General features: G+C 34.5%; 1 long non-coding RNA gene across 1 annotated transcript in view; it reads right to left on the minus strand.

The window, feature by feature from the left end:
• Nucleotides 1-13,586: 13,586 nt before the first annotated feature.
• LOC149137074 (uncharacterized) overlaps nt 13,587-15,828 on the minus strand; it is a 35,525-nt gene continuing 33,283 nt past the window's right edge. Inside the window, exon 3 of the long non-coding RNA XR_016239129.1 lies at nt 13,587-13,730. This is a non-coding gene — a long non-coding RNA (uncharacterized LOC149137074). The remainder of the gene's footprint in view (nt 13,731-15,828) is intronic.

Here is a 15,828-nt window from a genome sequence, read left to right on the forward strand (position 1 = left end):
AAGGAGGTGCTACAGCATGGCCACATTCTTATGACTGAAACAAGTGACATATAAAACACAAACACACACATGAACATACACATACATGTATTTATATATATATATATATATATATATATATATATATGTGTGTGTGTGTGTGTGTGTGTGTGTGTGTGTGTGTGTGTGTGTGTGTGTGTGTGTGTGTGTGTGTGTGTGTGTGTGTGTTGTCCCCCCAACATCGCTTGACAACCGATGGTGGTGTGTTTACTTCCCCGCAACTTAGCGGTTCGGCAAAAAGAGACCGATAGAATAAGTACTAGGCTTCCAAAGAATAAGTCGATTTGCTCGATTAAAGGCGGTGCTCCAGCATGGCCGCAGTCAAATGTCTGAAACAAATAAAAGAGTAAAAAAGAGTAAAGAGTAAAGATATATATATATATATATATATATATATATATATATATATATATATATGCGAGTAAAAATAAATACAAAAAAGGTGGGTTTTTTTGTATGATTGTGTATAGAGGAATATATTATTTTGTTTAAACGAGTTCCAACACTGTCTGTTTTTTATGTTTTATTTATATTCCTGCAGAACCAATGTGGGGTATAGAATATGGAATATACAATATATATATAATATACAATATATAATATAATATAAAATAAAATAAAAATGGATGGCACCATGAAATAAAGTATTGAATGTAGATGAAATATTGAGTGTTCAATATAAAGGATCAAATATATAAATATAAATATATAAAAGCGACTCGAGTTTCAGGGCTATTTCCCTTCGTCATGGCCGGTTTGACAGACTTTAACAGACTGTTGGAACTCTTTTAAACAAAATAATATATATATATATATGTAATATATAATATATAACCGGTGTTGGTCTGTTTGCATTTCCGTAATCTAGCGGTTCAGCAGAAGAACCCAAAGAATATGCACTAGGCTTTACAAAATAAGCCCTGGGGTCGATTCCTTCGACTAAGACCCTTCAAGGAGGTGCTCTCGCATGGCCACGGTCAAATGATAGAAACAGGTAAAAGAACATAGGAATATATACATATATATATATAAAATTAATCAAGGACATACTATATATATATACATATATATATATATATATATATATATATATATATATATATATATATATATATATATATATAATATGCATATACTCACATATTATTTGTATTATATATATATATATAATATATATATATAATATGCATATACTTACATATCATTTGTATTATATATATATATATAGGGGGGAGAGAGAGAGGGGGAGAGAGAGAGGGAGAGAGAGGGAGAGAGAGAGGGAGAGAGAGAGGGAGAGAGAGAGAGAGAGAGAGTGTGTGTGTGTGAGAGGGAGAGAGAGAGAGAGAGAGAGATGTTTAAACCGGCCGAAAGAAAAATTGAGAAAGCGAAGGGATAAGAACGACAGAGGAAAAAAGAAGGTGACGAAAGAAAGCAAAATAAATACATTCACCCTTTTCCCTTATTGCTTTTCTCTATTTCCACGACTAAAGCATTCTCTCGTCTGCCATGCGGGTGTGTGTGTGTGTGAGAATGCGTGTGTGCGTGGAAGCATGCGTGTGTGTTCTAGTAAGAAAGAGGTGATGTACATGTATATCTTTTGATATTTTACCTTTTACTTGTTTCAGTTATGAAGACGAGGTCATGCTGGGGCACCACTTCGAAGGGTTCGGTCGAACAAAGCGACCCCTCAACTTATCTTTAAGCTTGATACTTATCCAACCAGTTTCTTTTTTTTACCGAATTACTAGTTTACGGGAGCCTAAACAAATCAACACCCGTTGTCAAGGAATAGTAGGGGACAAACACACGCACACTCAAACATATATATATATATATATATATATATATATGCGTGTGTGGGATTAATGTCTGTTTTTATGTTTAGTTATAATCCTTTCTACTAATGATACAAGGCCTGAAATTTAGTGAGAAGGGACTAGTCGACCCCTAAAGGATGAAAGGCAAAGTCGACATCGACGGAATTTGAACTCTGGACGTAGCGACAGGCGAAATACTGCTGAAGATCTCGTCCGGCGTGCTAGCGATTCTTATTTCTTTATTGCCCACAAGGGACTAAACATAGAGGGGACAAACAAAGACAGACAAAGGGATTAAGTCGATTACATCGACCCCAATGCGTAACTGGTACTTAATTTATCGATCCTAAAGGATGAAACGCAAAGTCGACATCGGCGGAATTTGAACTCAGGACGTGGCGACAGGCGAAATATCAATTTCTTTATTGCCCACCAGGGGCTAAACATAGAAATGGACAGAACCATTGATGAGATCAGTAAATCGGTATGATTTTACATAAAATATGACTTTTAAAAATTAAATGAAATATATTAAAAATCGAATGAACTTAACAATACAGGGACAATACAAATGAAGCGATGATCAGGCCACGCTCCGACCCCACAAGCCCCGATCTATCGCTGATACCTTTTTTGTTCTTTTTTTCCGTCTATTCACACGATTCCTTACACGCACAGCACTCGTGCAACATGCTTTCATCTCTTTTGGAACGTACACTCCGACAGACATCTCTTCTCCAGCCACACCTTCCTTTTCAAATGAGTATATATATATACTAGTATATATTTTGTACATATCAGCCTGCGGGCGAAATACAATGAGGTTGCGGGCTCAATTGCGCCTGCAGGCGGGGTTTTCCCCACCCCTGCTCTTTACTTTTGTTGAGTACAAATTTGCATACGAGAATGTTGTTGACAGTTTCGGCCATCGTCGGACTCTCTGTGTGCATATTTTTTTTTTATTTTTCGATTCTTTTACTTGTTTCGGTCATTTAACTACAGCCATGCTGGAGCACCGCCTTGAAGAATTTTTGTCGAACAAATCGACCCCAGGACTTATTTTTTAAGCCGAGTGCTTATTCGATCGCGCGCGCTTACATATGTATATATATATATATATATATATATATATATATATTGCTATCATTACATGCACACATACTTATTTCTCTTGCACTCTCTTGTCTTTGAAAAGAGCTTTTCCTCCACTCTTTCCCTTCCGGTCATTCCAATTTGTGACCGCGTGTGCATCGTTGGCGATTTTCTTTCTCTGTCTTTCCTTCTTTGGACTTTTCCTATATTTCTGACGAAGATCTCCAATCGAAACGTTAAATCCTCTTTCTTTTCTTTCCTTTCCTGAGCGTCCAATAACACTGTACTTATTCCACGTCCTCGAGTTGTTTTTTCGTGTTTTTTTCTTGCTTGTTCACGTTTAAATTGACTATATATATATATATATATATATATATATATATATATATATATATATATATATATACAACATAATATAAATAATACATATATGCATATATACACACGTGCATGTACAAGCCTACATATATATTTATATATACAAGCATATATGGGTACAGGACGTCAAAAAAACGTGAACAAAATGAGAAATGAGAGCATAAAAAGCAAACGTATAATAAACGTTTTTTCGAACAACGAAAGAAACAGAGAAATGAGACAGGCAACATAAAGAACATTCCCTTCATCAGTTGTCCCCTGTTTTATCTACTCCGCGTTTACATATACGTGTATGTGTGTACGATGGGCTTCTTTCAGTTTCCGTCTAACAAATCCTCTCACAAGGCTTTGGTTGGCCCGAGGCTACAGTAGAAGACACTTGCCAAGGTATTATACAGTGGGACTGAACCCGAAACGATTTGGTTGTGTGTGTGTGTGTGTGTGTGTGTGTGTGTGTGTTTATACATATGTATATTGTTTTACTTGTTTCAGTCATTCTGACTGCGGCCATGCTAGAGCACCGCCTTAAAGTGTTTGCGTCGAAGAACTCAATCCCAGGCCTTATTCTTTGCAAGCCTAGTACTTATTCTATCGGCTCTTTTGCCGAACCGCTTGGTTACGGGGACATAAACACACCAGCGTCAATTGTCAAGCGATGTCGGATGTACAGACACAAACATATGCACACATAAATATATACATATATATACAGCGGTCTTCTTTCAGTTTCCGCCTACCAAATCCACTCACAAGGCTTTGGTCGGCCAGGGACTATAGAAGACACTTGCCCAAGGTGTCATGCAATGGGACTCAATTCAGAACCATGTAGTTGGGAAGCAAGCTTTACACACACACACACACACACACACACACAAGTTTATGATGATTTCGATCGGCTTTAATAAAAAGCATATTACTCTACCTTTGGGATTCGAGTACTAATTCTTTTCACTTTGTTCTGCATTTATGTGCTTCCTTGTGTACGAATACCCGCACACACGACAAGCTTTTTTCAGTCTCCGACTACCAAATTCATTCACTAGGATTTGGTCCACGCCCGGGCTATAGTAGCTGGCACCTGTGCAAGGAGGTCGCACAGTGGGACTGAACTTAGGACCGCATGGTTGGGAAGGTATCTTTTTACCACACAACCATACCTCAAGTTTAGAAAACAGAAGAGAAAGCGCAATATATATGTAGATTACGTAGATATATACAGATTAAAAACAACAACAATAATAATCCTTTCTACTAAAGGCACAAAGCCTAAATTTTGGGGGCGGGGATAAGTCGATTACATCGACCTTAGTACTCAATTGATACTAACTTATTGACCCCCCCCCCCCGAAAGTATGAGCCGACCGATCCTTTCTATTATAGGCATAAGGACTGACATTTTGGGAGGACGCAAATAATACCAATATTTGAAGTTTAGGGAGTAAGAGAGAGAGAGAGAGAGAGAGAGAGAGAGAAAGAAAGAAACGAACGAAGGAAGACAGAAAGGAAGGAAGAAGTAAAGAAAGAAAAAGGAAAGACAGAGACAGAGAGAGAGGCGGGGAGGGTGAGCAAAAAAAGAAAGAAAAGAAAAAAAAGAAGGAAAGAAAGAAAATAGGAGAGGAAGGAAGAAAGAAATTGTGAAGGGGTCGAAAATACAGAAAACTTATTTAATGCATGACGCAGATAGAGTAAGGGATCCGAAGTAAGGAAAAGGGCGAATGAAGGATTCAATAAATGAGAGATGTAGATAAAAAAAAAAGTCCAAGAGAGATAAGAATAACGGATCAGATACCTACGAGGAGGTTGCTTCAGTGGCTCGCAAGAAAATTGCTTGCTGTTGCTGATGTTTGCGTTGTTGCTGGTAGTGTTGCTGTTGTCGCTCTTGCTGCTATTATTTAGCCACAGGTAGGCGGCGAGCAGGCAGAATCGTTAGCGCACCAGTCGAAATGCTTAAGCGGCATTTCATCTGTCTTAAGGCGGCGAGCTGGAAGAATCGTAAGCACGCCAGGCGAAATGCTTAGCGGTATTTCGTCTGCCGCTAACGTTCTGAGTTCAAATTCCGCCGAGGTCGACTTTGCCTTTCATCCTTTCGGGGTCGACAAATTAAATACCAGTGAAACACTGAGGTCGATGTAATCAACTTATCCCCGACCCCCGAATTGCTGGCCTTGTGCTAAAATTTGAAATCATGATTATTATTATTATTATTATCATTAATATAGGGGCAAACTGGCAGATCCATTAGTGTAATGGACAAAATGCTTTGTTGCATATCATTTGTCTTACATTCTGAGTTCAAACTCCACCAAGGTGGGATTCGAGTACTAATTTTTTCCACTTTGTTCTGCATTTATGTGCTTCCTTGTGTGCGAATACCCTGACACACTACAAGCTTCTTTCAGTTTCCAACTACCAAATTCATTCGATTTTGTCGACGCCCGGGCTATAGTAGCTGGCACCTGCGCAAGGAGGCCGTGCAGTGGGACTGAACCTGGGACCGCATGGTTGGGAAGGAATCTTTTTTACCACACAACCACGTCTCAAGTTTAGAAAACAGAAGAGAAAGCGCAATATCTAATGTAGATTGTGTAGATTCTCTTTTGTACGTATCTATGTGGGAGTGCCAATGTATCTGTGTTTGTCCCCTCATCACCGCTTGACATTCCATATTGGTGTGTTTGCATCCCCGTAACTTAGCGGTTCAACAAGAGAGACTTTGTCTTTCATCCTTTCGGGGTCGATAAATTAAATACCAGTGAAACACTGGGTCGATGTAATCGACTAGTCCTCTCACCACAAATTTGGGGCTTTGTGCCTCCAACAGAAAGGATTATTTAGCCACAGGTGACATCTGTTCGAGCAGATCTAAGATGAAAAAACATATTCTATGATAGTCAGCTTGTTTATATATTTCTTTGGTTATTTCTATCTATCTATCTATCTATCTATCTATCTATCTGTGGAGGCGCAATGGCCCAGTGGTTAGGACAGCGGACTCGCGGTCATAGGATCGCGGTTTCGATTCCCAGACCGGGTGTTGTGAGTGTTTATTGAGCGAAAACAGCTAAAGCTCCACGAGGCTTCGGCAGGGAATGGTGGCGAACCCTGCTGTACTCTTTCACCACAACTTTCTCTTACTCTTACTTCCTGTTTCTATTGTGCCTGTAATTCAAAGGGTCAGCCTTGTCACACTGAGTCACCCTGAATATCCCTGAGAACTACGTTAAGGGTACACGTGTCTGTGGAGTGCTCAGCCACTTGCACGTTAATTTCACAAGCAGGCTGTTCCGTTGATCGGATCAACTGGAACCCTCGACGTCGTAAGCGACGGAGTGCCAACAACAACAACATCTATCTATCTATCTGATATGAAAACAATAGCGAGTTGTAAGAATGAGATTTGTCTAACGTTTCTTTCTGGCAGAACCGCCCTGTAAAGGCGGCCTGAGTTATTGAACAGAAGGTGTAGAGTTTTTTTTTATTACATAATACATTCTTAGATAAATGCTTTGCGGTAGATGTCAAATACCATTTTACTGGTGCGAAATTATTTATCAGTCAACCTGTCAGGTGGTGTCAGGTTAATATTATACCATAGTACGTACAATCATTCAATGCTTGGAAACCATGGATTAGCCAGGTTTAACAATAAATCATATACAAAAGCAACGATGAACGTTATCTTTACGAAACGATGAATATCGCTGGAACATTTCGGTTACACATGTGTTTATGTGTGTATGTGTGCAAGTGCGTATGTTTTATCTATATCTTTTACTTGTTTCAGTCATTAGACTACGGTCATGCTGAGGCACGGCCTTGAAGAATTTTAGTCGAACGAATCGACCTCAGTATTTACTTCTTCGTTTAAAGCCTGGTACTTATTCTATCCGTTTTTATGCCGAACCACTAAGTTACGAAGAGGCAAATATACCAACATGCGTTGTCAAGCAGCAGGGGAGGACACAACATACACACACACACACACACACACACACACACACACACACACACACACACACACAGATATATATATATATATATATATAAATAATATATGAGTATATGCATATATATGTACATGTATGTACATACCTTCATCTACATGTATATATAGATGCATATCTGGGTACATGACGTTGCAAAAAAAAACATAGACAAGATGATAAACAAGGTACAGAAAACACACAGGCCACATAGAGAACATTTCTTTCATCAGCTGCCACCATTATAACACTGGCGTTTCGAATAGTTAGGGCAGGACGCATCGTTACAATGGCTCTTCCCACGGTCACAAATTAAATTAAACTTTATTAATACATTGACAAGACCTACAATTGGTTCAATTCATCGCTGGTTAATTATCATAAGCCAGAATATCATCAGGGAAGAATATACAAAGAAATCTTTATCAATTTATGACAATAACTATTTTTATAACTGTATATATTTTTATATTATGCATTGATTTTAATGGTACTCTGTATTTTCTCTGTTCGATTATTTAATGTTTTCATTATCGTTTCAATATGATATATATAATTTTTTTTGTCAGTTCTTCCTTGATGATATTCTGGCTTATAATACTTAACAAAACTGATAAATTAAATTAAATTTGATTGATTTTATACTACATGCGCTGAATTGAAACAATTGTAGGTCTTATCAATGTATTAATAAATTTTTATTAATCTTATCACCATCTTCTTTCTTGGTTTATATATATATATATATATATATATATATATATACATACATACATACATATATACATATATATACATTACACACACATACATATCCGCGTGAGTGGGTTTGGTAGACGGAAACTGAAGAGAAGCTCTTCGTATATATATGTATGTATCTATGTGGGAGTGCCAATGTATCTGTGTTTGTCCCCTCATCACCGCTTGACATTCCATATTGGTTTGTTTGCGTCCCAGTAACTTAGCGGTTCAACAAAAGAGGCCTTAAGGTTTAGAACAATAAAGCTAGGGTCGATTTGTTCAACAAAAACTCCACAAGGCGGTTCTTCAGAATGGCTACAATCAAATAACTGAAAAAAGAAAAAGAATAAAAGAATATGTATATATGTATATTTGTATACATGCATACACACATACATACATACATACATACATGCATGCATGCATGCATGCATACATATATGTAGTGGCAGAAATAGAGGTTTGAAAGATTGTAAAAACGGCTAGTGGGAAAAAAGCTTCAGCAAAGTAACACTGAACAACAATATGGTAATGTTCACGACAAACACGACAATACAAACATACATATGCACACGCTGTATGGTAATACAAACAGCTTTATGCCGTTGTAGGTTATAGATTATTATAAACCGAAGCAATTCTCCCACGGCTGACACACTTTTTGTTGTGTGTTCAATCCTCGATTAATTCTCAGAGAAAGATCATGCAAACAAACGATGTTTAGTTGTGCTTTAGAACATTTTTGTTCTTAAATAAAAGGAGGGGAACAACATACCTGTTTAGTTATATGCACCTCCACCTTTTGTGTTCAAATCTCATCGAAATCAACTTATTCTTTTAAGTTTCTGGGGTCGGTCTTCTCGAATCTGACCATTCCCACACAAAATCACGGTGTCCTTGTGCTTATCTGAGAAAGTTAGCGCTCTGACTTTTTCATAACTGCCTTCCCCGTTTCTTTTCGTTCTGAGTTTAAATGCCATTGATGTCAACTTTACATACCATCTATTTGGGAGTCGATGAAATAAGTACCAGTCAAATACTGGGCCGATGTAATCGACTTACATTCTCTCTCTCTCTCTCTCTGCAATTGACAGCATTATGTCAAAATTCGAGACTATTATTTATGAAGGACAAAAGACAACTTGTTATATCCTTATATCCTTCTTCTTCCTCTTCTTGGTAATGTTTGATTTTCAGCTAGATACTCTGTAGGCCAGAGATAGTGTTTTGAAGAAAAAAGTTTTAAAACGAAAGGAATTTTGGGGAGGAATTTAATTTTAGTGAAGACTGAAGGACTAAGCAAAGTGGTAGAATCGTTAGTGCATCCGATAGTATGCATTGCATTATTCATCCCAACCCTTTGTCAGTTGCGTTCAATTTTCTTCGAGATTAGACAATTAATTAATCATTTTACATTCTAACATTGTGTACGCTTTCCGACAAATAAAAGGGAGATAATAATTTCTTCATACCATTTGGCCGAATTTGAAGTTTGAATATGAAATTAGGAAATACGAAGAAAGATGCAAAGAAGAAACTTTTGTTTATTTATTTGTTTGTTGCTCACGTATTTTGAAATTTCTAGCCAGTGGTAATCATGTATAGCACCATTTCATTCTTTATAGAAATCATCAGCATGACATAACACAGTATATTAATTATAAAATTTTATGAAACAAGATATTTCTTATTAGTGGGGTAGAGACAAGGAAAAGAAATATATAATAATAGCGTCACACCTATTTTAGAAACAAAAGTAAAATTAAGTCTTAAAATTTGTTTACTGCTACCCTGACTCAAGACAGTTTTTCGAATTTTAAATCTTATGAAAATTATGTCGTTTTTAGGGTGGGGTTTCAATTATTTTCTCTATTTTATTCTCATGTGTGTGCCTTAACGAGGGGACAAAGAAATACAGTCTTTTTTTTGTTTTTTTTTTGGCCTGTTATTCCAACTTTGATTTTCTTCCTACGCTGCTACTATGCAAAAGGAAAAAACCCAAAACGGATTGGATACATTCATCTTCATGTGTGGTTCTATCGATACATTTGTTTTGCTCTTTCTACAACTCTTTGTGATTCGAAATGAGAGAAAAGAAAACTTTCTTCCTTTCTAAAATACGTAAATATAAAAATATTTCGTTGCTCATATTTCGTTGCTCATATTACATATTACACCGACGAGGCAAGTTATGCTGAAATAGGATGTCAGGAGATACAGAATGATCAAGAAATATTAAATTTTAAATACATACACTTAATATGAGCCATACACTTATGAACAAAAAAATATTCACGTTTCTCTCTCTTATACAAAAATACATGAACGAGTCATCAGTGTTTCTGTTTATATATTTGTATACGAAGCAGTTAAATGCACATTTCAATTAAACTATTAATCTATTCATGTAATACCCCAATTACACACACACACACACACACACACACACACACACACACACACACACACATACACTTGTGTTTATATACATACATGCATGTATTGATACACACACACACATATGCATACTTGTGTTTATACACACACACACGCACACGCACACACACACACACACACACATACACACAAACACACACACGCATGTATATATGTACGTATGTATGTATATTACACGCGTCATTAGTATATCCATCAATCATTCTTCATGTCTTATTTTTTGCGGAAATTTTACAAAATAGTGAAATCACGTTCCTCTCGTACTGGATTTTGTGCACATACTTAATATATTCATAGACACACACTTACATATAAATACATACATACATACATACATACATATATACATCATGCATGCATACATACATAAATACATACATACATACATACACACACACACACACATACATACATACATACATACATACATAAGGTGTCTAAGTATGAATGAAAATACATATATACACACATATTTATAAGTGTATATATGTATATATATCAACCACGTGTGCTTTCTTCTTCCACCTCTTCTTTCTGTCTTTCCGTCTTTCTTGAATTCTTTCCTTTTCTTTAAGAAATCTGCCGTGGTCAGACTTGGAGCTAAATAACAGTTTTTTGTTTTACTTGTTTCAGTCATTTGACTGCGACCATGCTGGAGCACCACCTTAAAGGGTTTTTTAATCGAAGTGTAGAACTAATTCTATCAGTCTCTTTTTGCCGAACCGCTAAGTTACGGTGACGCAAACACACCAACATTTGTTGTCAAGAGATGGTGGTGGGGTGGGGGACAAACAAATACAAAGACATACAGCGGGTTTCTTCCAGTTTCCGTCTACCAGATCCACTCACAAGGCTTTGGTCGGCCCGAGGCTATAGGAGAAGACACCTTCCCAAAATGCCACGCGGTAAAAAAAATCTAGTCTTAAAATACTAATTTGTGTACTGGAATAATTTGGTGAGTTGAATATATACAAAATGGTAGGAGTTACCAGGTATCCAAACATTGGTTGTCAATATAAGCAACTAAACAAGCGATGTGTCACCACTGTTTCGTGAAGTCTAAAAATGTCCAGAGCATGGCGCGTAACACGACGGTATTTTTATGATTTCATTATGAATTGAAAAATAAGACAAGTCAAGGCATGTATGTGTGTGTATATGTGTGTGTGTTTGTATACTTATGTATATATATATTTTTTTATTTTTGCTTCAGTCATAGGACTTCGGCCATACTGGAGCACGACCTTGACGGGTTTAGTCGAACAAATAAATAATAGTGCTTATTTATAATTCAGGTACTTATTTTAACGATGTCTTTTACCAAGCCGCTAAGTTACAACGACGTAAGCAAAACAACACCGACTGCTACGCAGTAGGAAAGACAAATACAAACATACACACACATACATGTATATATACAACAGGCTTCCTCACAGTTTCTTTCAAAATACAAAGAATCTTTCAAAATACAAAGACCTGGAAATAGAGGTAACTCGAATGTGGAGTCTAAAAACAGAAACAATTCCTATCATAGTGCGCACATTGGGTATGATAAAAAATATTCAAACAAATACATAACAAAAACACCAGGGCTTACAAATATATATTACATACAGAAAATTGCACTACTGGGCACTGCGCACATCCTACGTAAAACACTTTCAATACAGTAACCATAAGAGCATCACAGCAAACTACAGCACATACCCAAGGCACACAGAGCTGCGCTCGGTAGTGAAGTGAAAGCACGTTATAAAAATAAGACTACTGAATAATAATAATAATAATAATAATAATAATAATAATAATAATAATAATAATAATAATAATGATAATAATAATAATAATAATAATAATGTCGTATATGCCAACAACAAAATGAGACCATCGATCATGTTGTCTCCATGTGCAGTCTGCTTGCGCCTACAGGCATGATAGAGCTGCACAATATATTCACTGGGTAATATGCAAAAACCTGGACTTGCCCCATGATAAAAACTGGTGGGAACACAAACCACCCCCAGTACTTGAAAATGATCACATTGCACTCCTCTGGAACTTCACCATTCAAACTGACAGAAAGATAGGCGCAAATAGGCCAGACATCATACTGAAAGACTTCAGACAAAAATCATGCCTTCTCATTGATATGACTGTCCCAATCGATATAAACGTATCTGTCAAGACCTACCAAAAACTGGGCAAATATAAAGATCTTGAAATAGAAATTAGCAAAATGTGGAATCTGAAGACGAAAACAATACCTATTGTCATAGGTACCCTGGGAATGACAGCGAAACGGGCTGATTACTACCTAGATCAGATTCCAGGAAACCCCAAAATGGCTGAAGTTCAAAAGATAGTGCTCATGGGAACTGCCTATATCCTACGTAAAATAGTGTCTATGTGATCTCAAATTTTAAAGCAAACACATAATTTTCTTATGGTTTCTTAAACATTCACTTGAACAAAACTGTACAAATCCAAATATATGGTACCCTAGGCATAACACCTACATGAACTTCTAACTTGTTGTCTCTTGAGGTCTCTGGGTGAGACTTGGATCCAACTTGTACAAATGCAAAACAAAAGTCAAACATAAAATAATAATAAAAACAATAACAATAATAATAATCATAATAAAAATAAAAATAATAATAATAATAATAATAATAATAATAATAATAATAATAAATGAGAGTCTGTATTTTAATAGCCTACCAATGTATATAGTGAGTTTCTTTGCCCTAGGTGTCGGGAAGATACACGGCAATAACTGGAAACAAAATTGAAGAAGAAAATAATAACAATAATAACAATAATATATATGTTTGTATATACGTGTGCATGTATATACATGTATATATAAGGCAAATAAGAAAATAGAGAGGATAATCAATCGACAAACATCAGCCTGTAAACATTCATTTGGAACTATTTATTAATTAACTACAATCAAATGTATAAGTAATCAAAATAAACAAATGAAGTAAACAAATAAACAAGTAAATAAATGGATAAATAAAAATCAATAAATGAATAATAATAAATGAGTGAAAAATACTAATGTATACGTGTATGTGTGTGTATCACTATGTTTGCGTTTGTCCTCCACAACTGCTTTACAACTGATAGAATAGATACCGATTGAATAAGTACTGGGGTCCTTTTCTTTGTTTAAATCCCGTGAAAGCGGTGCTCCAGCATGGCTGCAGTTCAATGGCTAAACAAGTAAAAGATAAGAGATAATATACAGGATTAAGCAATCATGTGTATGTATTTTCTTTATTAAGACACTAGGTTAGGATATTTTTATTGGGATATAGTTGCAAGTAATGCTAAATGTATATATGCTTCGTTGAGGAGTTCAAATAAGACCAAAACATGTCCGTAGATGTCACTCTTCTTGCTGCCTTTCTATTCAAATTCATTTTGATAAATTTTAATCTTGATTTTCGTCTTTGTTCTTCCGACCCAGCATTGATATTTCATCTGATACTTTTTATGAAGGGACATACACGACAAACGTAGGTTATGAAACTGAGTTGCCTGGAAATGAGTCAAACTTTTAAAATTATATATGTAACTCCTGTCAAAAGTGTTTGATTGGAAACTTTTATTTGTGCACTCACTCGTGCGTAAGTCGTGGCTCTTCGACAGAAAGGAACACAGAAATATATATATATATATATATATATATATATATATATATATATATATATATATATATACTTATATATGTATACACATATGCATATATGGGCACAGGACACTACAGAACGTAAACAACATGAAATACGAAATACGAAAATATGGAATACGAACTTTTGCGAACAACGAAAGAAAGAAATGGAAAACAAAACAAGCAACATAAAGAACGACCCTTCATCAGTTATTGGCTGTTTTTCTACTCCGTATTTCGAGTAATTTACGACAAGACACGCCTTCGACAAAAACAGTTGCTCCCGCAAACCAAATTAAATAAAATTTGCGATTTGCGGAGGGTCAAAGTTGGTAACAAAAGCAGAACAATGAAAACAAACAGGAAGGGCTGCTAAGCCTAAATGAGGTGAAGTGAGGAACGCTTGAGGATTAAGCTCTGACAGGAGAGAGACAAGAATGCATCTGATCCCTGCAGCTGATCGGAAGGAAAGAAATTCAAGTTAGGAAAAGATAGATGGCCGATGGTCACGTGCGAGCAACGAGAGCAAAGGATGAAGAGTGAGGGAGAGAGGGACAGACAGAGAACGGCGAAGGGGAGAGGAAAAGAATTAGAGAAAGGATGAGAGAGAAAAAAACGAAAGGGGAGATAAAAAGAATTAGAGAAAGGAAGAGAGAGGAAACGAAGGGGAGAGGGGAAAGAGAAAGAGAATTAGAAAGAGATAGATATAGATCGAAACAGAAATTAAGGGTCGCATCGAAATTATCAAGATAAAACTAACTTGGAAATGGATGCTTGGCGTTCAATCATATAATATATATATATATATATATATATATATATATATATACATATATATATATATATATATATATATATGTATATATATATATATATATATATATATATATATGTATATATATATATATATATATATATATATATATATGTATATATATATATATATATATATATATATATATGTATATATATATATATATATATATATATATATATATGTATATATATATATATATATATATATATATATATGTATATATATATATATATATATAAATATATATATGTATATATATATATATATATATATATATATATATATATGTATATATATATATATATATATATATATATATGTATATATATATATATATATATATATATATATATATATATATATATATATATATATATATATGTATATATATATATATATATATATATATATGTATATATATGTATATATATATATATATATATATATATATGTATATATATATATATATATATATATATATGTATATATATATATATATATATATATATGTATATATATATATATATATATATATATATATATGTATATATATGTATATATATATATATATATATATATATATATATATATATATATATATATATATATATATATATATATATATATATATGTATATATATGTATATATATATATATATATATATATATATATATATATATATATATATATATATATATATGTATATATATATATATATATATATATATATATATATAATATATATATATATATATATATATATATATTATATATATATATATATATATATATATATATTATATATATATATTTATATATAT

Source organism: Octopus bimaculoides, chromosome 2, assembly GCF_046866305.1.
Source record: "Octopus bimaculoides isolate indiv1 chromosome 2, ASM4686630v1, whole genome shotgun sequence".
In the NCBI taxonomy this organism is placed as follows: domain Eukaryota; kingdom Metazoa; phylum Mollusca; class Cephalopoda; order Octopoda; family Octopodidae; genus Octopus; species Octopus bimaculoides.